This window comes from Tiliqua scincoides, chromosome 5 (genome assembly GCF_035046505.1).
Source record: "Tiliqua scincoides isolate rTilSci1 chromosome 5, rTilSci1.hap2, whole genome shotgun sequence".
In the NCBI taxonomy this organism is placed as follows: domain Eukaryota; kingdom Metazoa; phylum Chordata; class Lepidosauria; order Squamata; family Scincidae; genus Tiliqua; species Tiliqua scincoides.
This window is the reverse complement of record NC_089825.1, coordinates 46,840,984-46,868,495: the sequence shown is the minus strand read 5'-3', so window position 1 is coordinate 46,868,495 and position 27,512 is coordinate 46,840,984. Positions and strand designations below refer to the sequence as shown.

The following is a 27,512-nucleotide window of genomic DNA, read 5'->3' as shown; positions in this document are numbered from 1 at the left end:
ACTGGAATGCAGCACAGGGATGGGATACAACTTTTTTGCGATACTCTGAGCCAGCACAGAGTTGGTCGCACCTACTCAGCTAAGGGTTAGGGTTGCATTGTAAGACTACAACCCTAGTATACACACTTTTCTGGGTACTGTTGCTGTACTTTCCAGGGAGTAAGTCTCATTGAACACAATGGGACTTACTTCTGAGTAGACATGCGTAGGCTTGTGGTGTAGGATGGTTCTGTTATCACCTAGATTTTCTCTTGTGAATGGACACTATGGTGATATTGTCTATATTTAAGAATTTAATAGAATTGCCACAGAATTGTTGTCTCTTATATTTCATGGTCATTCCCCCCTCCATTTGTACTTTATTTTAACTCAAGACCTCTCTGTGTATATGTGCATATGTATATTTATTACATACAGGGCGCAATCCTAATCCCTTACGTCAGTGCTTTCCAGCACTGACATAAGGGCAATGCAGCTCAGAGGTAAGGGAACAAACATTCCGTTACTTTGAGGAGGCCTCTGTGAATGCCACCCAACTGCAGGATACAGCACATGTCCCATTGGCACCGCTATGCCAGTGCTGGAAAGCACTGACATAAGGGGTTAGGATTGTGCCCACAATCTGCTAATTAAGGATAATGCTTCATTCATTAGATGAAATGGACTCTAGTTCACAAAAATCTGTGCCATAACAATTCTGTTGCTGTACAATCCTATGCATGTTTCCTTAGAACTAAGTCCCACTGTGTTCAGTGGGATTTATTCCCATGTAAGTATGCATAGGATTGTGGCATTGTAATCTCTGCTTTTACTGCAACAGAATAATATATCTATTATCAACCCCTCAGGAGTGTTTCCAAGTAACACTAGGTTGCAATGGGAGGAGAATAAGGGAACGTGAAAAAATCTGTTAAGATGTTGTACTGGCTATAAACAAAGCAAAACTAACCCATGCTGTTGTTTAAACTGCAAAGAAGGCTTTACTGTTCTGGCATGGGAACTGGACATGTACAATGATGTCTTCATTTCCTCCTGGCTGGGTATTTGTTTCCAGCCATCTCTTTGATCACTTAAAATCCATGTGTGTGACCGTTATTCAGGATTCCTTCTGTACCAATTGAATTCCGTCTACTTCAATTAAGGCACGTCCTTCCTGCCAAACTAAAATAAAAGCAATCAAGCTTTTAAAGTGATTTATTTATAGATAATCCATTTTAAAAGGAAAGATAGTGTTTCTTTTTCCCCATTAATGTCACTCTCTGGAGGTTATTTAGTGGAGTGATCAGAGTCTATTCTGACATGGAATGAATGCAGCTGCCCAAGGCTGGCTGTTTTGTTTGTTTTTTTAAAAATTATTTTCCATGTTTGCTCCTTAAAATGGTGACGGCTGCTGACTGTATGATTCTTGCAACTCAATTTCTGAAGAAATGGGATTGTTGAGTTAAGAATGTATTGGATGTTGGTTCATGAGATCTATTCAGTCAAAATAATGATATGTTTAAATCCTCATGTAATGCTCATATGCAGCGATCAAAGGCTCAGCTAGAATCATAAGCACATGACAGGCGTACGTTTTATGAATAGCATGTGCTTATCAGCGCAGCAGGAGGCGAAGTGGCAGATAATGGCCCCAATGTAGCACATAGTTAAGCATGCTTATGGTCCATTGATTTCAGTGGTAAGCATGCTTAACTCTGCATTGCTTTGGAGCCATAATGAGGCAAGTGTGAACAGGTATACTCACAAATAATCATGTGTAGCTTGATTATTGTATTGTATTATAAGTATGCTTCCAAATGTTTCTGCATTGTGACCCACCTTTTCCCCAATGGTAGGTCACGATGCTCCTCGTGGAACTGGAATCCCTCATTGGAAGGCCTGGGAGTCCTCTCCTAGGTCATGTGACCCATTCTACTGACCACCACAGGCCTCAGAATGGCCCACAGAAGCATCTAGAAATCACTTCCAGTAAAACCATAAGTTGCATTCAGGAACCTGAAGTGCTTTCCGGATGCTTCACTTTTTTAGGATAAAAACTTTAACAACCCAGTTTTGGTCTGTTGAATTCATGTACAGTTCAGTAACAACTATTAGCCCTTTCAAAAATATCTAGCCAATCCTTTCCAAAGTATTTACCATATCGGGCTTTAATATTATTAAATTTAGCCAGATAATTTTAACAGTGCGCGAGTTAACTAATATGAAACTACTGTGGCGGGTGGCAGTCTAAATAGCTCAAGTTGGATTTATGTTGCCTATTTAAATATATGGGCCATGCAGTATCCATTTACTTGACTCAAGACCGCATGGTTTATTGCTGGGCAAAGCTGTTAAAGGAGAAGCATATGCAGAAAGGCAGGGGAAAATTGACTTCGCGAGTGGATGGAGGATCAGTTTGTGGTTCTTCAACCTTGTTTTCCTTGTAGTTTTATTCTTTTAAGTGTAGATTTCTTTTATTACTGCTTTCTGTATCAACTAGAAAGCCAGCAAAGAATCCGTCCTATAGCAACAATGATCTCCTAAAGTAATATCTTGCCACATCCTGACAGGCTGATAGCTAAACTGTAGCAAACTGAACTACTATGCAGCAATGGGTTGTATTCAATGACTAATGGCCCAATCCTATGCCAGCTGGGTGCCAGCACAGAAGTGTGTTGGACCAGTGAAGGCTGATTTACAGCAGATGGAAAGCAGCCTCCATTGGCCTGCTCTTCCAGGCCACTGGTGGAGATGTTAATGTGGCCTCCTGCACACCAGTGGATGGCCGAAGACACACTGCAGCAGGTAAGGTGGTGCTGGGGTGGAATGGGGCAGGGGAAGGGCAGAATGGGGCACTGATGGGGCAGGTGGGTCAGGCCCAGGAGAGGGGTAGGTTTGGCAGGAGTGGTGTACACCAAATCCTCACCCTCTTCCCGGCACTGATCCACCTTTCTGAGTCAACATGGACTTGCGCTATTTATTGAGCTTGTGCAGGTCTGTGTTGACCCACCAAGGTCACAGGGGCTTAACTCAAGGAAAAGGCACAAATGTTCCCTTACCCAAGGTGGCCTCCAGAGGCCAAAATGTCCTTGCCAGATTCTGCAGAGCCCAAGCCAATATTGCTGCATTGCCAGTCAGGGAGTTATGGTGAATTGGGCTGCTGGCACCATTTAAATCAACAGGTGAAATTAGCTATGCAGCTGTTACCCTGCACATGCCTGATCTTGTCTGATCTTGGAAGCTAAGCAGGGTTAGGCCTGGTTAGTACTTGGATGGGAGACCACCTGGGAATATCGGGTGCTGTAGGCTTATACCATAGTCTTTCCAGACTGAAGGTTGCCAACCAACTGAGGTAACAAATATTTCACCTGCAATGATGTTGTGAGAGTGCATGATACCACAATGGTTTTTTTAAGCTAAGCAGATCTTGCTCCACTTAGTGTCTCGATTTTGACCACTAATCTACTCTTGGAATGCTGCCTTGCATTTATGATGGAAGTAAAGAGGGGTGGGTTACAAATCAATAACAGCGATGGTTAAGAAAATCTTCAAAAAGCACATTTCAGAGAAGCAGTCACAAATGCAACAGGACATAGCAATTGAAATGCAGGCAGTGTACATCCAGTGGTCCATTTGAAAAAGAGATGTCTTCCTGAAAAGTGTATGGTCTGTGGATTTTACAAAGGCAGGTTCATTCCTCAAGGACTGCAGAATCAAGAAATGTCTTGCCTGTGTGAAAATAGCCAGCGCAGAGCATCCCTCCAGTTATGCAGGTTGTAAACCAGAGGATTAGGAACAAGGAGTTTCCCCAAGGTTGCCTCGTTTTCCTTCCTGATCACGGCTAGGCTAGGAAGCATTAAGACATCCCAGCAGCTGGATTGCTAGATGCTTCACTGCAGGCCCCAGTGATGAGCAAATGATATCCCTTTTATACAATAGCTGGGATGGATATGCTAACATTCTGCTACGACACAGAAGTGCTAGCCCAGCAACAGGAACAGACACAGTCAAACACCATTAAGCAATATCGTAACAAAAGAAAAAGGCTGTGGCAAAGGGACATTCATGGGGGGGGGGGGGGAAGAAAGATCCAAAAAGGAAAATTGAATCATTTAACTGCAATATGTCAAGCAAATACAATGCAAAATTGGCTGTGACTAGAGGCGAACGTCTCCTGTTCTTTATTTGCTATAAGTATATTACTTCTGTCTGGATGACAGAACATACTCGTAAATCTCTCCTAATGATGCATATTCCTGAAGTCCTTGTGAAACAGCAATTCATACAAGTTGTGCCACCGAAGATGGCTAACTATGGTTAGTTAACATTGCCCATTGATCACGCGGTCATACACAGCCGTTTCTTTGCTTACCTGAGCAGCGTTCCAGCGGTTGTCCTCTGAGGATGAATAAGAATGAGATGACCATCTGCATTTTGAGAGAGTGATGGCTAACCCCGGTGAGCTCCATAAAAGAAAATTATGGTTTTGTGCTTTGTGAAGGCAGTAAATCAGCTGTCCCGCTTGCATTGAGGCGAAAAAAAATGGAAAAATAACATTTTTGTGGAATGGCTTCTCCCGTAGTGGCAGCTGAGTAAAAAAGATTTAGAATAAATCTCCCATAAGGGGTCATGCTGATGGTATTGTTAGAGGTGATTGTTGTCACCTTCCGTTAGAAGGCTTACTGACACTTAGTATGTGCACCTGGAAAAGTGAATTGTGCCACCTTGAGAGCTACTGAAGCATAAGGCTAGCAGCACAAGCCTATGCATGTCTACTCAGAAGTAACACTATTGAATTCAATGGAACTTACTCCCAGGTAAGCGTGTATAGGGTTGCAGCCGGTCAGCCCAATCCAAACTAAATTTTGCGCTGGCGGAATGTGTGTTCTGCCAGAACAACTGGTACAATCCAGGCAGATGTGGTTGGATTCTGCTGGAAGCTGCACAACATTGCACACTCCAAAGCTGCTAGCCAGCACAGCAAGCCTGTCAGCACAATTGCTGGCGGCTGTGTGCATGGGCCAGTGGTCCGATCATCACTCACCAGCACAGTGGTGATGGTGATAGGCAGTGGGAAGATTATCAGAGAGAGGGGTGGAATATGGGAGTTTCTGGGCGGGAAGGGGTGAGGGAGGCAGAACAAGGGAGAGAGATGGTAAATTCAGCCACAAGAATTTGCAACCGAATCCTCTCCCATTTTCTGTTGCCATCACACTTCTTGGTTGCAAAATAGCTGGCACTGGACTGAGGAGTCTCATAGGGAGAGTGGAAGTTTTCTCCAGGGTAAATGATAAAAATTTGCTTATTCTGAAAAGGCACCTCCATCTGCCCTCCCACCATAGGATGCAGTGTGTGCCTCCTTGGCAACACTGCATTGGCAGGGGTGAACTAGTTTGAATTAGGACTATAAGGGACTGACAGCTCAATCCTACACACCAGTGTATTTCTACATATGTTGGAGCAACAACAGCCCTGCTGGGAGTTGCACAATGTTGTCGCACACTCTGGAGTCTATCTGCTGATGCATAATGGGTTCTGGTGCAGTGCTGGAAAAATGGTGTTCCAACACATGTCTCTTGGATGCTAGCGCAATACTGCCAGTGGCGAGGCCAAAGCGGAGAAATTGGAGTGTAACATGGAAGGGGCATTGGAGGAATGTGGGAGGGATGAAGAGGTGTCAACATGTAGCAAATCCGAATACTCTTTCAGACAGTAGACATGCTCCCAAAGCTAGAAAAATGCTATGCCAATGACAGAGCTGGCATAGGTAGGACTCGTTGGAGTGACCCCATAAGGACCCAATGGGGAAGGGAAAAACAGCAGAAAATTGCACTTCCTGCCACCTTGTCCCACCCACTTTCCTACAATGGAGCATAGGATACAGGATCCATTTGGTAGCCAATCACAGCATACAACCCCAGTATTAAAGCCCATCAGGGAGACTACTACTGAGATGAGAAGACGTGTGGCATCAGGCTATGCTTCTCTTGTTTCCTCAAAGAGGAACTATGGTGATGGGAACCATGGTGAAAGGGCACTTGGAGTGCAAAGGGAGGGCTTTGCACAAGCACTCTTGTCCCTCACAATATGGTAAGATATTTCGTTAATGCTTGTCTTCTCAGAATTCTTATTGCAGTATTCTGGCCCAGGAGGTCTCCACACATAAACACCCAACTGGAACCTCAACATGGGAAGCAAGGACAATGTGACCCACACAGGTAACCTGTCAATTTCTGTAGGCAATCCTAATTAAAAAGAATGGTTAAGGAAAACTTATGAGTTGCTTATTTGCATCCAGTTTAACAGCATACCTGAAGTCTATAACTATATACCCCATCAATCTTCACAATTTGAAGTTCAGTTGTCAATTTTATATTCAGCATCCTAAAAAAAAAATTTTATATTCAGCATTATGCATAAGATAATGTGATAATTTTAAATTCATATAATTATACTTAATCTCTTCATGCAGGTCTGGTTATATTCATGTGTAGTGTTTTAGGAATGTATTTGCTATTTGTGTTGTGTTTATATATGTCTAGCTTTTTTTTTTATATGAATAACAATTGAAAGCACAGCCAACCAACCACTTTCTGTGTCATGGCCGGAAGCCAAACTAGGGACATGAATTTGATAGCTTTGTTTATAGCTAGAGTTTTGCTTGCTTGCTGCATTCGATTAGTGACTTGTCTCTTTGGTATGGGAATGGCTCCAGCAAATCAGCAAGCACAGCACGAAATATGTGCAGGCTTCCGTCCCATGTGTGTTATCTCCTTTTTGCTAAGATTCTTGAATGGAGCTACTGGATCTTTTTTCAGTATGAGGAGCTACTGGATCTTCTCCTGCTATGAGGAGTTGCTATCTTACATATATTATATGGCACCTAAACTGCTTTTCCTTTGGCTTTAGATAAGAGTGATGAAATGAGATGGACATTCCTCTGCAATGCATAGGCTGTTCCTTTGCCCTAGCCCCAGCAGCTGCCATGGGTCAACTCGGACCTGCACCAGCTCTGTTATTGATCTGCTTTGTCTGTTGCAAGTCTGCTTTGACCCATGAAGGTGAATTAGGCCCAGGAAGGGGGGTAGAATTTGGTGTGCCCACCAGGTGTGCCCACCAGGTTTGCCAAACCCACTGCTGCCAAACCTACCAGGGATCCCAGGCCCGATCCACCCTCCTCTCCATCCCCCATCTCTTCCCTGTTCCCTTTGCTAGATTATAAGAGAGCCATCACTTAAAGCATCTCTCCCTACCCCATTAGTAAAAGAGCCTCTGATGGGCTCTAGTCCAGTTTACAAAAGCTGCTCTACAATAAATATGTTGGTCTTTAAGCTGCCACATCATTCAATGTCCTTTTTTGCTGCAAAAGACTAACATGGCTCCCCCATAGCTCTCGAATGAGAGTATCTTCCTAACTCTGCACTGAAAATCTGCTTCTGTCATTCTCCATGAAATTTTCTTGATGACGGCAACTCTTTTGTGTGAAGGCCTCTTTGACTTAATCAACACATGGTTTCCTCATATGTACACTAGATGTCAGCACTCCCACATGCACATGCAATTAAACTAACAACCGTCTGGTAGTAAAAAAACAAAACAAGACCCATTATGTGTGTCTCTCAGTTTATGGTCATTTATTTTAATCCTTTATAGTATGCCACCGAAATAACTGTCCTCTGGGTAGCACTATGGGAACCACTCAATTGATGGCATAAGTAGAGGAGAAAATGGCATGCATTGCAATGGATGAAAATGGTGTGAGTGTATATTTTGCCCTAATTTCATGTATTTGCAGACAACATATTAACATGCATCCCCCTCCCCAAAAAGAGATCTGTCTCTCCATTTCTTTACTTTCATGTTGTCACAAGTAAAGAATTATCTACTTGGAAGGACATTTGCTGAGTGTTTTTTGTTGTATTGCTGTCCTGTGGATGTAGATTTTCTAACAATGCTTCTTAGTAAATGGCAATGAACAATTATGGCGGTGACTTTTACTGATTTTGCTTTTAATTTAAACCATTTCTGTCCATCGTTGCATATATGTAACAGGGATCAAATGTGTATACCTGTAGGCTGGGCAAAAATGGGTTAATTATAGTTTTGATTTGTTTTACATCTTTATTTACCATCCTTCAAGGAACTCAGGGCAATGTATGTATATGGCTCCTGCCTCAGCTTTCATCTTCACAACAACCCTGTAAGGTAGGTTAGGTTGAGATGGTGACTAACCCAAGGTCACTCAGTAAGTTTCATAAATGTGCAGGGATTTGAACCCAGATCATCCTGCTCTCTCTCTCTCTCTCTCTCTCTCTCTCTCTCTCTCTCTCTCTCTCTCTCTCTCTCTCTCTCATTTTCAACAGATGTTTGTAGATAATATTGTTTTATTTTATTTTAAATTTGGACATCCTTATGCATGCAGAAAATGAAGATAATAATTTTTTATTTCTTAATTTTTAAAAGGCATATTTAAGAAGAATATTCCTTAAATATTCTTCAAAATCTGCTACCTGCTGTTCAGCTTCTGTATGCCTCTGAATACCAGTTGCACAGGAGCAATGGAGGGAGAGAGGCGTGCCTTTCTTTCCTGCTTCTTAGAGACACCCGGTGGGCCATTGTAGCAAAGATAGGGACAGTGGACTAGATGGGCCATTGGCCTGATGCAGCAGGGCTACTTTTCTATTCAAACACATGTCATTCAAGAAAATTAGAGCCAGTTCACACATGTACATTTTGTCTATGGAATTTTGTTTGTGGAATTTCTTTTGTCTGTGGAGAGCCATGGTGGTGTAATCATTTGGGAGTGGGCTTAGACCAGGAAGATCCAGGTTCAAATGCCCCCTCAGCCATGAAGCCCCTGGGTGACCTTGGGCCAGTTATTTTCCCTCAGCCTCACCGACCTCACAGGGTTGTTGTGAAGACAAAAGGAGGGAGCAGCTGTGTACACAACCCTGAACTCTTTGCAGGAAGGGCGGTATAAAAATGTGAAAAATAAATAGATTTTGCATCTGAGTATTCCAGTGCTTGGAGAAGCATGGGTGTGATGCAGGTGGTACACGGAGACATAAGAACATGTCTGCTGGATCAGGCCAAGGGCCCATCTATTCATTTTATTTATTGATTTAAAAGATTTATATCCTGCCTTTCTCCCAATGAGGGCAACCAGTCCAGCTTCCTATATCTCACAGTGGCTCACCAGATTCTTCTGGGAGCACACACTGTATCCTGTTGCCGCTCTCTTGCATCTGGCATTCAGAGACAGGCTACCTCTTAAACCTGGAAGCTGCATACAGTCATCCTGACAAACGGCAGGCATTTCTGCAATCACAACTGTTTTTGGCAGCAGTGGTCAGAGTTTTATATGTGGAGGAATCGTACTAACTGTACAATGCTCTAAGGACATTTTTCATCAAGGAATTCAAAAGTAATGCCAGCAGAATCTTTTGCCTTTGCATGAGATAGTTACCATTTAATAGCATACCACTGATCATCACGCTTATGCACTCTTCTTCTGCAAGCAAAGCCCGTCTTGCAATCCATTTTAATCCACACCTTCATTTCAAGGTTTATAAACTTAGGTAAACAATGTGCTCACTTATCAACATGCAATGAAGAAACAATCAGTAATTAGTCTCACATATATCTCTTGGGCGTGGTAAGTTCCCTGCCTTAGAATATTAGCCAGTTGTAAGGCACTCTAGTTGTCCCAGTGGACTATCTTCAATTCCTTTTATTCGCAGCGGGGACCTCCCACGTGCCCCAGTTGTACAGGGTGGCCAGGGCTCCAAGTCAGACCTCAGAGGGTGTTGTGGGGAGGGGGGTTGACCCCAGTCCTCCTCCACCAGCCTGGGCATATCTTTCACAGGGCAGAGTGAGAGCTAGCCATTTTTGTGAGGAGGTGCTGGGCTCCTCCTCACAGGCCTGCTTTGAACTACTGCATGTAGGAGTCCTCTGCTCCACCTCTTTCTGGACGCGGCCCTGGTGCCTCCCCCTAGGTAGGTTACAATATCCCCCAGTTGCACTCTACCTGTCCTGGTACTTTCTCTCTCCTGTGTTCTCAGGATGACTGAGCCATTCCCTTCCCCAGTTATTGGGATCCTAAGTGGCATGCTGTTTTCAGCCCTCCAACCTGCTGCCCATTAGTGCTTCCTGTTAGCATTTGCACAGAGACAACTGAGGCACAGGAGAGAGTGACAGGAGGGCTGCAATCTGAGGCAGATAAGTAATTAGCATGATGGGGGAAAATTTGTGACCCATGGATAAGTGAAATCGCGGTTATGAGATCCACAGATATCCACAGTATTAGCTTTTGCTTCTGCAACTAAGGGCGCAATCCTAACCCCTTATGTCAGTGCTTTCCAGCACTGGCATAGCGGTGCCAATGGGACATGTGCTGCATCCTGCAGTTGGGTGTCACTCACGGAGGCCTTCTCAAAGTAAGGGAATGTTTGTTCCCTTCCCTCAGAGCTGCATTGCCCTTATGTCAGTGCTGGAAAGCACTGACATAAGGGGTTAGGATTGCACCCTATGTTGTGCAATCAACCAACTGTTGGGCGTGCACTGTATTGTAACAATGTCTGATTGGGCATCTTCACATTTTCATTGCACAGCATGCAGAGAATTTGTTGGAAATCTGACTATGAAAGCTTTGTGTAAGCAACCTTTCCATGAAGAAGCAAGCAGGAATGAAGGTCACAGCACTGGCCCAGGGGTGGAACTTTATCTCAGCAATATTTCAAAGCAGACAAAAAAGCATAGAGCAGGTGGTTGGAGAGATGCACAGAGCCAGAGGGAAGTTTGGGGTCAAGAAGAAGATTGAGGCTGCCTGGATTTTGCTGACATCAAATATGCCATTGAATTTTGAATCTCAGCTGCTCACCTTAGACACCAGCTGGACGGAGCACATTGCATAGCAGCTGTGCAAACCTAGAAGGATTTAGTCCAAGGGGCTTCTTATCATCCAGGTCTGACCTATCAGTGAACATGAAGACAGCTCTGAGACAACCATTCTGAGAAAGGAAGAAAGTACAGCTATATCTATGTTGATCAGAAGAAAAGAGTGCAAATCTTCCAGGATTGTTTCATTCTGCTAAAGCAGGGGTGCCCAAACCCCAGCCTTGGGGCCACTTGCGGCCTTCGAGACCTCTCAATGCGGCCCTCAGGAAGCCCCCAGTCTCCGATGAGCCTCTGGCCATCTGAAATTTGTTGTAGCCCACCCTGGCCCGATGCAACTGCTCTCAGCGTGAGGGCGACTGTTTGGCCTCTCGTATGAGTTGTGGGATGAGGGCTTCTTCCACTGCTTGCTGTTTCATGTCTGTGATGCAATAGCAGCAGCAAAGGAAAGGCTGGCCTTGCTTTGTGCAAGGCCCTTTATAGGCCTTGAGCTATTGCAAGACCTTCATTCATTCACATAAGTTCATCTTTAATATATTCATTTATGTAAACTTATGTAAATTTATTCAAATTTTAAATGTAAATTAATTCTTCCCCCCCCCCCCGGCCTCTGACAGTGTCAGAGAGATGATGTGGCCCTCTTGCCAAAAACTTTGGACACCCCTGTGCTAAAGTAAGGAACTTGCAGAGCAATCCTACATATGTTGACCCAGAGAAAAGTCCCTGTGTGTTCAATGGGGCTTATACCTAGGTAAGTGTGTATAGGATTGCAGCCTAGTTTAGAACAAGGAGGTTGACATTGCAATCCTGTGGTTCAGTTGCACTGTATGGAGAGGAATAAGGTGTCATCTAAGTTCTGTATATCAGTGGATTGTGAAGATATGCTGTTGTTGGGGTCTCTTCAAAGTGTGTCACAGCAGCTATGCAGGTTTGTTATGTGGTGACTGTTACTTCCATGTAACCCCACTGCTTGTGCAGCTCTGTCAATTGAGGGCCAAACCGAGTGGCATCAGATATACTGGGGTAGGAGCAGTGCTTAGAGCCCAGTCCTATCCCCCCTCCCCCGCTGATGCAGACACACGAAAACTTTCCACACTGTGGTTTATGTAATGGAGGTTTACGGGTTGGAAGGCTTTAGAGGGGAAAAGGGAATTATTTTCCCTTACCCCTCTGTAAGCCTCCTATTCTGCAGTGTGCCCCCTTGGATCTGTGTCAGCTCTGCAGCTGGCACAAGTCAGAATAAGAAAGGGAAGAGGAGGTTTGGAAAAGAGGGGCATAGGATCCAGTCAGTGTGCACCATTGCTGCTGGATTCACCCCCTCCCACAGCCTCACTGCTCCCCATTCCTCCTCACCCATTTTCACTCCTACCCCCACTGCTACCTTATCTGGCCGGTGCAGCAGGGTTCATTGGGGATTGGTGCACTGCCATGTCTTGCGGAAGTGCTTGGAAAATGGCTGAGCGCTGTGCGCTCCGCTGGCAGCCGTTTTACAACAGTGGAATTCTGTTTCACTGTCGTAAACACTTCCATGCAACAGGCCCAATCCTGAATAGGGCTGTTAAGGTGATAAGTTTTCTTCAACTTGGTCCCTGCAAGTCCAATCAGAGTAAAGAGGCAAAGAGGCAAAGAAGGAAGGCCCATAGCCAGGGAGACAGACCAGGGATAGACTGCACTTGCTCCCAGTGTGGAAGGGATTGTCACTCCCAAATCGGCTTTTTCAGCCGCACTAGACGCTGTTCCAGAACCACCATTCAGAGCGCGATACCATAGTCTCTCGAGACTGAAGGTTGCCAACTAAGGTCCCTGCATCTCCAGATATGATAGCAAAAGATTCCTGTCTGAAACCCGAAGAGCTGCTTGTTGTCAATACTGAGCTAGATGGCCCAATGATCAGATTCAGTATAAGGGAGCTTCCTAAGAGTGGACTTGAGTGATGGAAATTATGATGGAAGAGCACTCGGCAAAAGAAAGAAGCAGTTTGCACCAACAACCTGGTCTCAAAGTAATATAGGAAGAGTTAGATCGCTAACACATATTATCTCAGAACCCTTGCAAGTACTCCAGAGAACCCTGAAGCCTGCTGTGATATGCCCCAAGGAGCTGACACTGCTAAGGGGCTCTGGCATCCTTGCATCTGGTAGGTTGTGTGTACGGTAGGATCAGGTAACGTCATGGTGGTGTATCCCTATTTCCATGCATGGATGGATTCCTTCCACATATATCTCTCATGGAGGCCACACTGTAATTGGTGTGTGTGGGCAATGTTGCCATGGATGCTGGGGGAAACTGGTACATTTTCTTCTGTTTGGCGTGTTCCCATTTTCTTCTCATCTTTGCCGCTGAAGGTTCATAGGATTCCGAATGTGTTAGTGTTAGTTGTGTTAGTTGTTAGTTGTGTTAGTGTTAGTTGGCTGCCCCTGAACTATTCTATCCTTCACTGAGATTTGTCATTGCACATTAACAAAGCATCCATCCACTGTTGTTGTACAAAGACAAGCATATGCACTGAAATTCTGAGCAACAAGAAAAACATTTCCTTTATTATGCTAGATCATAATGCGGCTTTCTCCTTGAACTTGTTAGTTCTGTTGTTTTTAGAACTTCTTTTCTTTTGTTCTTTCAATATTCGAACTTTTAAAGTGGTCAATGCCATTAAAAGCATGCTAGAGTGGTCATTTACGAGCCTACGTGTGCTTGAAAATACCTATTACAGTTTAGCAGGAGTGTATTTTGGGTGAAGAATCCCAACATCTTCTGTACCTTTGTTGGTACATGTTAAAGTAAACCCATCATCTCTCACTGGCTTTCTTCAATCTCACCCACTCCTATAGCTTTAGGCATGCATTTATTTATTTAAACCATTTTTTGTCAACGTTGCATATGTCCAGGAGGGATCAGATGTGTATACCTCTGAGCTGGGCAGAAATGGGTTAATCAATTTTTATCTCAGTGTTCCCGTATAAGGAGTAATGCTCAAGGTAGCTCAGAACATATAAATCTAATCAATAAATGCATATAAAGTTATTACATTATAGAATAATACAATAAGGGGATTCCCTCAGGCAACCAATTGATGGTGGTGGGGATATCCACCTATGTCTTTCTACCTCCATCACCCCTCCTCCTTCCATTTCCTGGACTTGAAAAGGAAGAAAGTAAAGGAGTAGAAGTGTGGAGGAGAGAGATGGCCTAGAGCAGAGGTATCAAACATAAGGCCTGGGGGCGGATGCGGCCCGTGTAAGCTTTTTATCTGGTCCTCAGGTTCTCATCTGCCGAGCAGCGCTGTGGTGTTACTGCTGAAAGGGTAGCCCACATTAAAATTGGGTTGTCCCATATCTTGATCAAGATTTGCTTTTTTTCTCTTCTGTCATTTGCAGCTAATGAGTCCCTAAGTGAGAAAAAATGCTTATTTTCTGTTATGACCTGTTTAATGGCATCACTTCCTGCCTAATGACATCGCTTCTGGCCCTCAACAGGCATCATGATTGCTGTTCAGCCAGCTGTATGAAACGAGTTTGACACCCCTGGCCTAGAGTGTCTCCCATGGCCTAGTACATTTGGTATGCTGCCTCATGTACCAGAAGGTCTCAGGGTGCCTCTCCCTTCCTTGATATACACCCATTGTTACAAACCTTTGAGCCACATGTTTTCTTGGCCTATGAAGAAGTTATGCTCCAGTGGAAGAGAAGAACACGTATCATATTCAAGCCAGAGGCACACACACACACACACACACACACACACACACACACACACACACACACACAGGATTTTTTTTCTTGAATTTAGGAAATGTCTGTTTTTCTCTCTCCTCTCCTTCTATCATGATTTATATTCATTTTTGCAGAAGGCATAATTTGTTGGTGGAAAATACTGTTCTACAAGTTCACCTTTAACATGCTAAATCTCTCCCCATATTCCAGGCCCATTGCCACAGTTTTTGGTTTTTTTAAATAGTTCAAATCCATTTATTTTCTGGATCTTGCAGGACGTTCAATCAAGCAACGCGTCTTGGTTCTTCCGGTGGTCTCATGGGATTAACGTGCTCTTGTGTATCAGATGATGATGAAAAATTGAGGAGTTAAATATATGTCTTAAATGATGGCTGTTTATATATTCTGGAGACGTGCAGGGTTCTCAAAATGATGAATCAGATAGAATGAAGCTGGCCATTAGAGGGCACTTGATACTAATTGGAGCAATGACTCACTCATTTGCATTTTGTCCTTTCTCATAAAAAGTAAAGCCTTCTTTTTCATAGATCATGAAACCCTCTGCAAAATTGTAAGTTTCAACAGCTACTGATCATAAGAGCTGATTGGCATGTTAGAATGCCTTCCTGTACCACAAGGTTTTTCATTCTAGTTTTGTAAGGGAAACATTCTCCCTTTGTTTTGTCAGAAAAAGCTGATCACTATGGAAAACAGAGATTTGTATCTGGCTCCAGTGTCACGAATGACGCATATTGGTCCATTGTACTTCTATCTGTCAAAACCGTCTGCTACAATTGCAGCTTCGACAGGTTGAATGCAGCATTAAATGGATGGGAAGATCAGTGAAATCGCACTCCAGAAAAGGAACCTGTGTGCTCCAAACTGGCTGAGAGACAACTAGCCCTTGAACATAAGACACTGCTACATCCATCAGACGTAGCTCAGTATTATCTCAATTGCCTGATAGTGGCTCTATTCAGTTCAATGCCAGGGATGGAATTTGAGATTTTTGGTATGTAAATTACATGCCCTACCACTGAGCAACAGCTCCTCCCTAAAACCTCAGAGCTAACCACCTGCTCTATTCAAAGTAGCTTTCACAATTGCACTTTTACTTACACCAGCCATACTGCTGGTGTGCCAGTTTGCTGAGAGAGCCACTGGACCAATACTATTGCCAGCATTTCCATCCCAAATCCTTGATTGACTTCATAGTCATACATTCATTTGTCCTTCCTCAGAGCTCTTGTTGAAACTCTAGTCTCTATTTGCTACTGATTTGCCTGCTACGCTGTGGGCTTGCTACTAATTTGAATTTTTTTTTCCTGGTGGCAGCAGCCCCAAATTTCAAGGCAGCTGTGATACCTCCAGGAATTATCCAGGAGAACTGGAGCTCTTTCTTTCATTCATTCATTTTCTTATGATTTCAATTCTCATACAACTAACACAGAGGCCATAGAAAAGAATTCCAGAATGAATGGAGCAGATAGAGGATCTGTTCTATAATTAATAAAAGAAATCCAGTATCATTCCACAGCAAGTGTATTTTATTCTTAGAGGATGATTTTGGAGAATTTCATAAGAAGAAAAGAAAAACCCACATTCTATAGAACCATGAACGAGATATGAATCTGGTTGTTACCTGCCATTTAAAGAGAGTGAACACATTTTCCATTTTTCTCATGTTTTAATAAGTGTATTATGTGACCATAATGCAGTTGTTCTATAGAATTTTCCTTTCTGCATTATCTTTTCTCTTCTTTTGCCAGCAAAAGTTTCTTCTTTGTTGCTGCATCCAACTTGGGCATCTCTTGTTGCGGTCCATTATCTAACTGGTAAACCCTGCAGCAGTGGGGACAGGCTGCTTAATTGGAAAGATGCACTGATGCAGAAAAGGTGTTCTTATTTTTTTGTTGAGACAAAGAGTTGTGGCTGCAGTGAAGAACTGTTTCCTGATCTGAACATTTTCTACTGGGTATATGTACATTGAAAAAAAGGAGACTGGAACGAAGGCAAAACATTTCTCTCCTGCTACGCTGGATCAAATGCTGAATGAACTAATCAAAGCAAGCATTCATGGGAAGCTTTTAATTTTTTTTTTATTGTTTTTGCTCTTAAACTTGCATTAATTGAAGTCTGATTTAGGAATACAGTGAATCTTTCCCTGACACTCAGCACCTTCCTGATTAAACTGAATTCCCAAATGTTCTGCAAAATTAAATAATCCAATTGCAGAGATAAATAACTGCAGAAGGAGCAGTATCTGCAGGGGAGAAGAGATGTTGCCAGCTGAGAGTTGGATTCCAATATGGTATTCTTGCAGAGGCGGAGGGACCTATGCGCTGCATGGTAGAAACAGGAAGTACATTGCCTGTGTTGTCCCCCTAACCACAGCAGCTTGTTGGCATCCATCAGTAAGTGCAGGATTTGATTTTTGCCCCACAGCTGCAAATTTTAGTTCTCAATGTTTTCAGTGCAGTGCCAAAAACATGACCTCCTTATCTGCTCCTCAGATGGCTCTGCCAAGAAAGGACCTAGTCTGTGCTATACTGATCACTGCAGGTGCAGAAGCCTTAAATGATACAGGTATGTGGTCAATGGTACAGGTATATGCCATGGATATCATGGTGCAGATATATGCCACTGATATCATCACTAGAACTTAGACACCCGTGGGTAATCCTCCTTAGCATGTGTGTCATGCTTTCTGAGTATGCAAAGTACTTCACAGGTACTATCTTGATATAATCTTTACGACAATCCTGTCAGGTGAGTGTTATTCTCTCCATGTTGCTGCATTTGAGCCAAGGCTCTGAAGCTTGTCTAAGACCACCTAGTCAGTTCATGGCTGAAGTGAAATCAGGGGTTGTGCGGCCTGAATCGCTGCCTGATGTTGACATGGGTTTATCACCCCTGCACATACCCTCCCCCCCATGCTTACCATGGTCCTTGGGTGCTGCCTTGAAACCCAGAAGTGCAAGACTTCTGGCACACTTCCAGAAGTTACACACCTCCAGGTTTCAAGTCAGTGCGTGAGGGCCATAAGTATGGGAACAATTTACCTCATGTTTGACTGAGTCATTTTTGGATTGAGGGAGGGAGGTGATGGTGGTTGGAGGGCTGTGGTGTCACCCAGTAGTGTTCCCAGAGAGGGTCACAGTACAGACGCCTCAATGAGCCATGGAAATGGCCCCTTCCCCGACCTTGGGAACCATTCCTCATCAGGAATGAGAGCAAAGCGGAGGCGTTTTCTCTGTTTTGTTTTTGCCGCCTGGAATGGATCCAAAGACAAGGCAGAGGGGCCACTTCCATGGCGCGCTGAGGTGCCTGCAAATGCTAGCACTGTGACCCCCCTCTGGGAACATTATTGATGTCACAATCAGCAGCAGCGTGCTTGGGATGAAAGGTATGGCATATGAACGGTACAGCAGCAGCACACTTGGGGTGAAAGATACCACTGCCTCCTTGGACCGTTCAGTCTGCCGCCAGTGCGGCCACTTTTAGTTGCTGCATGGGTGGAATGGCCATGAGGGAAGTCTTGGGAAGGCCTGGAATTCAATCTGTATGTCCTGGAAGATCTCTTAGAGAGATTCTCTTTTGGGTTCTACTGCTGTCAGAATTCCCTTGAGGCCAGACACATGAGATAGCTGTTCAGTGGTGGTAGCTGGGCTGTGGAACTCCTTTCCCCTGGAAATGTGACTGCAGCAGATTTTTCACCACCAGTTGAAGCCCTGCTTTCTTGTTAGGCTTTCATAGATTTGTTACCATCAGGTCTCATCATAAGCTGCTAGTTTCCTACCTGGTATGTTTCTTGTGTTCATTTTTATTTCCGTCATTCTCAGTTATAGTGTTTATATTTGGATTTTTGTTGTAAGCCGCCCTTGTGAGAAAAGCGGGATGTAAATTTTGAAAACAAATAAATAAGGCCCAATTTGAAGCATGGTCTCCTCACTGCTGTACTATGTTCTCTAAGAGGGTGGGATAAACTTGGTGCAACGAGGGCAACATGCTTCAGAATATTCTGAGAACCAGGGATGGGAACTCAAGTCAGGCGACTCAAGTCCGAGTCGTGAAAATCTGTGTTTTTTGCTGACTCATGCACACTTGAGTCATGCACATGAAAGACTTGGCAAAACACTTGAGTCGAGGGCCTCTGACTTGGCACTCTGTCCCCACGCATGCAGGCTCGAGTTTGTCTGTGTCTGCGTTACTGTTTTCTGCTTACTGTTTTCATGGCGTGAAAAACCTTGTGGGGCCATCATTCAGACCGGGCAAGCAGCAGGGAAGTTCCAGCCAGGAGGCAGGGAAGGGATAATGTTTGCTTTTGCATCTGACCAGGGGAGGCGGGAGTGCTCTCTCTTGCCCGTCTCTGAAGGAACCAGTGTAGACAAAGGATGGATGGTCTGGCTTTTTTCTTTGGATGAGGGAGGGCAGGAGGAGGAGCCCTACCTTGGAATTGGCTGGAAAAGCCCAGGGAAAAAAGAAGCAGGAAAGCGGAGGGGGGGAGATTCTTAGTGTTGGAGTTGATGCAACTCCCTCTACTGTCCAGAGGGGGCAGGATGCTGTCCAGAAGGGGTCAAGCTATGGCCCAGTGAATCTGACCTTTCTACCTGTGGTCCTTATGGGGTGTGGCCCTAACCCTTTATCCTTCCCTTCTCCTCTGAGCACTTCCTCTTGTCCTTTGACCACCAACCTGTTAAGGTGGCGCATACCAGGGCTCTGATGCCCAGGCCATCTTGAGTGCAAGGCATGCAGGGCGAGGCAGCTCCAGGGCCTTGCTATCTCTTAAGTGTTAGCTAAACCTCTGATCCTAATCAGATGCTGTAAATATACACTCAATGGAACTGTAAGTAAATAACTTCTTTTTGCAACTTTAACAAGCCTTTGCCTCTTTGTCTTTTTTATTGATTAGCAGTCAGCCGGGTGAGGGAGGTTCCCTGGGGTGATACCGAAAAGGGGGGGTCTGCTGCTTAAGCTACGCTGCTTCCCCCCCAAAGAGGAAACTATTTTAAATTTCCTCCAACACTTAGTGATCACACTTTCCAATCACGGCTGCTCTGTTGTTACTCAGGGGGAGGAAGCCCCATTGAATGACCATTTGCAGTAGGACTACTTTTGAGTAAAGCTGCAAAGGATTGGGTTGTCCTAGTAAGCCTTGCAGCTGCTGTGTGTGACCCTCTTCCCTCTTGCCACTTCTGTCCCTACTCCCACGCAGTCCGTCCCACCCCCTCCCGCCCTGTTTACAGATGGGATGGGGCAGCAGGGGAGAGTTTAAAGAGAATTCCCACACACAAACACACACACTCTGGCAGCAGCTCTGTTTTTTTTTATCGTGTCTGACACATGTATCAGATAGACTTGTGACTTGAGTCTTTTTGAGTCTCAAAAATGCTCTGGGCGACTTGGAAAGTACCCCCATTAGGACTAATTTTTGACTCGAGTCGCAGGGGGGGGGCGGAGACTCATGACTCATCTCGAGTCAAGCCGTGCTGGATTTGCCCATCCCTGCTGAGAACCCTGAATTCTGGAGAATGAAAAACAAAAGCTAGCAGGATCAGGCATCATCTGGCCTCATTGCAGCAAAAGCAGGGCAAGGAAGCTAATTCACTTCCATCATTCCACTTCCCAGTTGTACTAGCCCAGTGAAATGGAACCAACATGTGGGAAATGCTTCCAATTCAGACAGCTATGACTTAAGCACTTGGAGTGCTTCCAAATGGAGGCCTTCATGGCTGCTGGAAATGCTGAATCAGCTAGTTGAGTAGGCAGCCACACTCCAAAAGAGGAGCAGCAAATAGCAACTGGAGCAGTGACTGGTGTGGCAAGAGCTTGCAACCACAGCACAGACATGCACAGCCTTGCTACTGTGTCCTGGGTGCTACTTTTTCCTGGCGGAAGGAAATAAAGGGGAGGATCAAAAAGCAAATTGGAGAGGTACTTAGAAATGAGAATGCATAACATATCATATGTCCATTGCCTTTGAGATCACTCTCATAGTGAACTGTTAGTTCCTGCTATTAGAAGATGCCAGATCCAAGCCTCTTTTTGCCCATAATGTTTGTTTTTGACAATGACAGCGACGTGATCCCCAGGAGGGAGGGGTGGTGCTTTTACTTACTTACTGTGGGTTTCTGTGGGCTTTTACTTACAGTGAGCGTAAGCAGCAGGAGGTGCGGAGAGCCCTGCATAGTCCTCCACAGGGCTCTCCAAGTGTTTGAATGTTGAGAAACAGTGTGCTGAAACCACCTCCGGCAAACCGAAGTGGTTTGTGCGTGCTGTTTCTCAACTTTCTAACACTTGGGGAGCCCTGCAGGAGGCTACACAGGGCTCCCCACACCTTCAGCTGCTTACAGAAGCCCACAGGAAGTAAAAGCGCCACTCCTCGCCCCTCCTTAGTAACGTGATCTTGGGCATCGTGTCACTGCCTCCCCCCTGTCCCCACCCCTTAAAGCAGGGCTTTTCAAACTTTTCAGCCTGTGGGCCCTGGCTTCTGCCCCCTTGAGGGGCAGGGGCAGCCTGGAGGCAGGGAGGAGGCGGCTGCGCCATCCCCAGGATCAAGCAGCTCAGGGGGCTGCAGGGGCTTGGGTGCACTTACCCAAGCCTCCTGCAGCCTCCCCAGCGTGCCGGGAGCCCGGTACAAACCTTTGGCAGGGCTCCCCGCAGCAGTGAAAGTGAAAGCAGGGCAATTGCGCTCCACTTCCGCTCAGTGTGTGGTTGGTCTGTGGAACTCCTTGCCACAGGATGTGGTGATGGCATCTGGCCTGGACGCCTTTAAAAGGGGATTGGACAAGTTTCTGGAGGAAAAATCCATTACGGCTTACAAGCCATGATGCGTATGTGCAACCTCCTGATTTTAGAAATGGGCTATGTCAGAATGCCAGATGCAAGGGAGGACACCAGGATGAGGTCTCTTGTTATCAGGTGTGCTCCCTGGGGCATTTGGTGGACCGCTGTGAGATACAGGAAGTTGGACTAGAGGGGCCTATGGCCTGATCCAGTGGGGCTGTTCTTGTATTTCCATCCTTCCAGGGGCTCAAGGCAGCTGAGAGTTGGCAATCCATCCATCCATCCACATACATGCACCTTTCAACCAGTCACCCATCCAGACACATGCACGCACTTTCTTTTCACCCATTCTTCCAGCTTTCATGGACCTTGTCAATGTGACCATCTCATTGCCTGGCCTCCACCTGCCTGTTTGGTGGTCTTTGTTATGAAACATTGCTTGGCTCAGCACATGTTTGGATTTCAAGAGGAGTGAAGTGGAAGCAACAGTGTTGGTCAGATGAGAAAAGTCTCCCACTCTTCTCTGCTGTCCACACTTCCTTTTCCTCTGAGCGGCCTGCTTGGAGGCAGGCTGTGCAGCATGGCCTCTCCCAGTTTGAAGAGGCACCTGCCCAACAGACTGAGGCAAAGAGGCAAAGAAGGAAGGCCCACAGCCAGGGAGACACATCAGGGACAGACTACATTTGCTCCCAGTGTGGAAGGGATTGTCACTCCCAAATTGGCCTCTTCAGCCACACTAGAACTGTTCTAGAACCACTTTTCAGAGCGCAATACCATCGTCTCCCAAGACAGAAGGATGCCAATGAATGATGTTTTTCCAAACACATGCCCATAGAGCAGGTAAGGCAGAGGTTAGGTGATGAAGCACCACCAGATACCTGTGAACACCATGCTGGAGACTCCAGGTATACTCCATGCATGTGCCAAGTCTGTAACATGTGATGCAGCTCTCAGTGCATTGATGGCTGTTCAAATGGTCATGAGCAAGACAATTTGAACTTAATTGCTACATAAGGTGTTTTCATGGATGAGTTCATCCTTTGAATAAAGACAGGAAAAGAAAAGGGTTTCTGACATTGCTAATTTTTTCATATTCCAGGCACCTTGTAATGAAACCTGATAAAGATAAAGTGATAAAAGCAGGATAATTATGATCTGGCATATTCAGGGTTTCTGAAAAAAACTCTTTGTGGAAATTCAGAAGATCATTTAAGATAATGGAAGCAATGGCTTGATCTAAGATATTTATTATTATTATTATATATGATATTTATTATTGTTATTGTAATTTAGAACAGTGGTTCCCAAACATTCTAAATTAGCACCAGGACCTACTTTCTAAAATGACACTCTTGGGACCTGTCTAGCTTTATGAGACTAAAACTCACAGAGCTTTACGAGACTGGTGCCCTTGCGTTCCCCTTTGCCTAGATTTCCATAAAAGCCAAGGCATGCTTGCCTACTCATGCAAGCACTAAACTGAGCACACATGTGGCTCAGTTTCACTTTCCACAGGACTCAATACATTTTTCCTTAGCTTGCGGGGTGGGTTTGTTCTCCAGTGTTTGGGGCGGTCTGCATTCCACTGATGGGGACAGTGTGGTGGTGTTGTGTTCCTCTCCGCCTGCCCTTCAAAGTGGACTCAGGCACAGTTGCCTACTCAGAAGTAAACATGCATAAGCAGTTGTTAAACTTTCCATAGGGCTCAATGTATTTTCCTTGTCAGTTTCAGGACCCACCAACAATCAGGTTGTGACCCACTGGTCAGTTTGGGAAGCACTGAAACAGTTAAATACTAGTTGTAAAAAAAAAAAATACATCCTCAAAGTGATTTACATAGTCAAAAGAATATCCTGTTAGATCCTCTACATTTATCCTTGACTTGCGATATCCTTGGGATTTTGGCCAACTCTTCTACTCAATTACTCAGTGGAGACCAGTTCTTAGAGGTGATAAAGTTCTGTCAGCGTAACTGAGAGGGCTACTTAGCTCCAGCAGCTTAATCAAGAATTGTGAACACTTGACAGAATATATTTTCAGATTACTGTCCAAAGAACTAGGCCACCAGGATAGCTGGAAATGACCTACACACCCCACCCCACTGGAAATTGGTGTTAATGCCCCAATCCAGAGTCATATGCATGCATGGGATTTGTCTTCATACTGAACAAATAGATGGGAAATGTTTTGTGCCAATGACAGTCTATGGACTTTTGGGACCATGACAACTGAGGTCATGTAACCAATTTATAAGGATTAAATGAAGCAATACTAATGCTGTGAATATAAATATTCAGTAGGTGCTGCTTTTTCAAATCAGGGTGTTGTCCTTGTTAAATCCGAGTTGGTTACTGAAAAATGCATATGACATTCAACACTAGTCATTAAATATTACATGCATTTTCTCAAAGTATACCATTTTCCACTTTTTAATTTGTTGTTGAAATACGGATCTTCTTCTAAAACCCAAAATAAGAGAAGTGTTTTTTTTGGAAGTTACATGTCACACACACACAGGTGCAGAGGGAGTATATTGAATTAGTGGTGAAAACATAGGACATAGAGAAAAGAGATTGGGGTATAAGTCTAAAGCTTGCCAAGGACACAGAAGAAAAATATATCCTCCTGAAAACTGTAGCATTCTCCGCTTATCTGGTTGTCTAAAACATACTAGCCAATACCTCAGCATCAAGAAATATACACTTGGGCCCATGGCACATCCATATGCCAACCTGCTTCTCAATAGTCTGAGGCAGTGATTCTTACACATTTAGCATTGGGACCCACTTTTTAGAATGAGAATCTGTCAGGACCCACCGGAAGTGGTGTCATGACCAGAAGTAACATCATCAAGCAGGAATTTTTTTTTGCAATCCTAGGCTGTAATCCTACCCACACTTACCCAGGAGTAAGTCCCATTTGCTATCATTGTTAAAAGATTATACATAGAAGCTTGTTCAAAGTACGGGTCTGTAACATTCGCCTAAATGCAGTCACATATCATGGTAGCATCAAGTCTTACTATATTAAAAATAAAATATTGAAATGACTGGGGACCCACCTGAAATTGGCTCACAACCCACCTGGTGGGTCCCGACCCACAGTTTGAGAAACACTGGTCTGAGGGCTTGGGGGTGGCATCACAGATTGGTCAGATTGGGCCCTGGCCAAGGACTGTGACCACCAGAGGAGCCCCTTGGCTGATTCCTAAACCCCCAATACTGGTGGCGCTGGTAATGCTCAATGTGTCATCAGAGAGCTAGGGATGCCATGGAGGGCCCAGTTCAAGGGTTTGCCCCAGGGCTGCCAGAAACCAGCACTGGTACCAGCTCTGTAGAGGTGAAGGGCAAGTTGGGTTTTGCACTGCCCAATCACCTTCTCAAGCATCATCCTTTAAACTGGCATAGCATAGGAACTAAGGAAGTAAGCGGTAAATCAGGACTTGGTTTCATTCTCACCTCTGCCATAATCTCACTAGGTGATCTCACTAGGCAAGCCACTTCTCTCAGCTTCAGTCATCCTTATCTGCAGTATGGGGATAATATTACCTTACAGGCTGTAAGAACAACATCAACATAATACATGTGAATAAATAATAATAATAATAATAAACTTTATTTATATCCCGCCCTTCTCCCTAAAGGGACCCAGGGCGGCTAACAACATGTAAAAAACACATTTAAAAACATAAATTAAGACAAATAGCAGACAAAAACATTAAAAACACATTAATAGAGACCTTAAAAACAGTAGTCAGATTAAAAAAACAGAATAAAAAGAGTACAAAACAGCAAGTCACAGAGGAATCAGGCCTGTAAAAACTACAAAATGTGTAAAAAATGTTAAAAAGGCCAAAGAATCAGAAGGCTTGTATAAACAACAGTGTCTTCAGGCCTCGCCGGAAACTCTCAAGAGAGGGAGCCATTCTCAAGTCAAGGGGAAGGGAGTTCCATAATGTTGGTGCCACTACCGAGAAGGCCCTATTTCTTGCAGCCGCCCCCCCGGACCTCCTTGGGTGGCGGCACTTGTAAAAAGGCCTTCTCTGATGACCTGAAAGGGCGAGCTGGATTGTACGGGAGTAGGCGGTCTCTAAGATATCCTGGCCCAGAGCAGTATAGGGCTTTAAAGGTCAAAACCAGCACCTTGAATTGGGCCGGGAAACAAATGGGCAGCCAATGTAGCCCCCGTAGAAGCAGACTGACAGAGTCAAACGGCCTAGCTCCAGTGACCACACGGGCTGCCGCATGTGAAGTGCCTTGCATGCTCAAAAAGCAGTATTGTTAGCCATGTCACTTTGTACAGAGCTGGGGGCAAAATTTCTGAGACCTGAAAAATACTGAACACTCCAGCCCAGGGATATTAAACCCGCTTCAAACAGCAGGCCAAACAGCATTCATTGAGCTTCCTGAGGCCAGAAGTGATGTCATGAAGCAGGAAGTGACATCATTAAGCAGGTGATGACCAGAAATAAGTCCTTTTCTATCACTTAAGAATTCATTAGCTGCTAATGACAGAGGAGAAAATACACAAATCTTGATCATATTTTTAAGATATGGGAGAGCCTGATTATCACGCAGGCTATGCTTTTAGTCGTGCCGCTTCTGCCGAGGTGATCTGAAAGGTATCCCTTGACACAAGCAGGGCTGGTGAAAGGGTGGCTCACAGTGCATTCGCAGCTTCTCTCTTTCTCACCCCTATTGGTCTGACTTTTCCCACGTACTGTTCCTTGCCTTTTGTGGCCTCCTTCTGTCTCTTCCTCCCAGTGCCGCACCCGAAGTTGTGCTGCTGAAAGGGTGGTGCTGGGAGAGCCCAATAATCCCGTGGGACGCCCTTTCAGCAGTGACATCTCAGCACAGCTAAAAGGGTGGCTCCTATGATTATTGGGCTCTCCAGTGCCACCCTTTTAACAATGCTGCTTCTGCCAATGCATCATTACAGAACTCAGCAGCTGAGAGCAGCTGATGGTGGTGCTGGGAAAGCCCAACGATCACATGGGCTGGATAAAGAGCATCCAGCCCACAGGCCTTGAGTTTGACACCCTTGCTCCAGATCATATATTTGCCGTGCAATTGGCATGTTTTTCAGCCATGAAGAGTGAGCAATATTTTTGAGGGTTGCCATTCCTCACTAGGGCTCTGTCAGAATAGAGCCATGCTTGTTCCGAGCTCCTGCAAAGGGCAGACTTAAAATGCATTTTCTCACCTGGAATCTTTGAGGTGACAACCACATTGACCTTGGTGGGTGATCAGCATTGCCAAGGTAATCTAGTGAGGAACAATCAGTCCAGAGGAGGTTTATTGAACAATCTAAACAGTATCGATTTGCATGGATGATGCCAAAGCGCAGCTCTTCGGACTGCTATTGTAGGTGCCACAGGCAGGAAGCGGGTTCCAAAACAAAACAAAAACTCCCCATTTACAAAGGGCACTAACTTTTGCCAAGCAAGAGTCCATGTCAAAGAGAAGCAATAAGCAGAAATGCTTGCAGGTGTTCAGGTGACACACTATGAAGGGGTCACAATGGAATGGCTTGCCTTTTCCTGCCAAATTGATCTTCAGCTGTTACATTGCCTCTCAGCAAAAACAGAAAAAAGAAACCCTGGCTTTTTATAGAACATTGTCTAATTTGCTAGCAACCTTTCGGTGGTTTATTGATTTAATATTTCTTTGGAGACACTGTGAACTACACGGCTCACAATCTGCCCTGTGCTTGGAAAGGTGATTTTGATGGCCCTGCCATGCTCACACGCTCTTGGTTCACAGCCTCTGCCTGACATTATTTTAATTTAAATATAGATTCTGTTCTGTTTAGGAATTGGGATGTTCTGCCAGAAGAAGGCTCAGCACTGCTGCCTTTGTTGCATACTTCTAAACCGCTTGCTGAAGTGAGCCATTGCATGGTGAAGAAGCCTGAATAGAATCCTGCCTTGGTGGGTATATTGCTACAGTATATTGCTACAGTTTAGAGTCAGGGAATGGGGCTGGCAGAACTTCTAGATTCCATTTTATTTATTACTTAAAGCTAATGAAGCAAAATGGATCCATGTCAAAGTTATGAATGTTAATCTTCCCAGCTGGCAAGAACAGAAAAGTGATACGTGGTTAACTAAGACTAGCTTGGAATTCATGTAAAACTTCAAAC

At 44.7% G+C, this 27,512-nt stretch overlaps 2 pseudogenes; one reads left to right on the top strand and one right to left on the bottom strand.

The window, feature by feature from the left end:
- The window catches only part of LOC136652226 (zinc finger protein 420-like), a 398,747-nt pseudogene that overhangs the window by 68,884 nt on the left and 302,351 nt on the right, over nucleotides 1–27,512 (bottom strand).
- LOC136654530 (5S ribosomal RNA) lies at nucleotides 3,172–3,288 on the top strand (annotated as a pseudogene).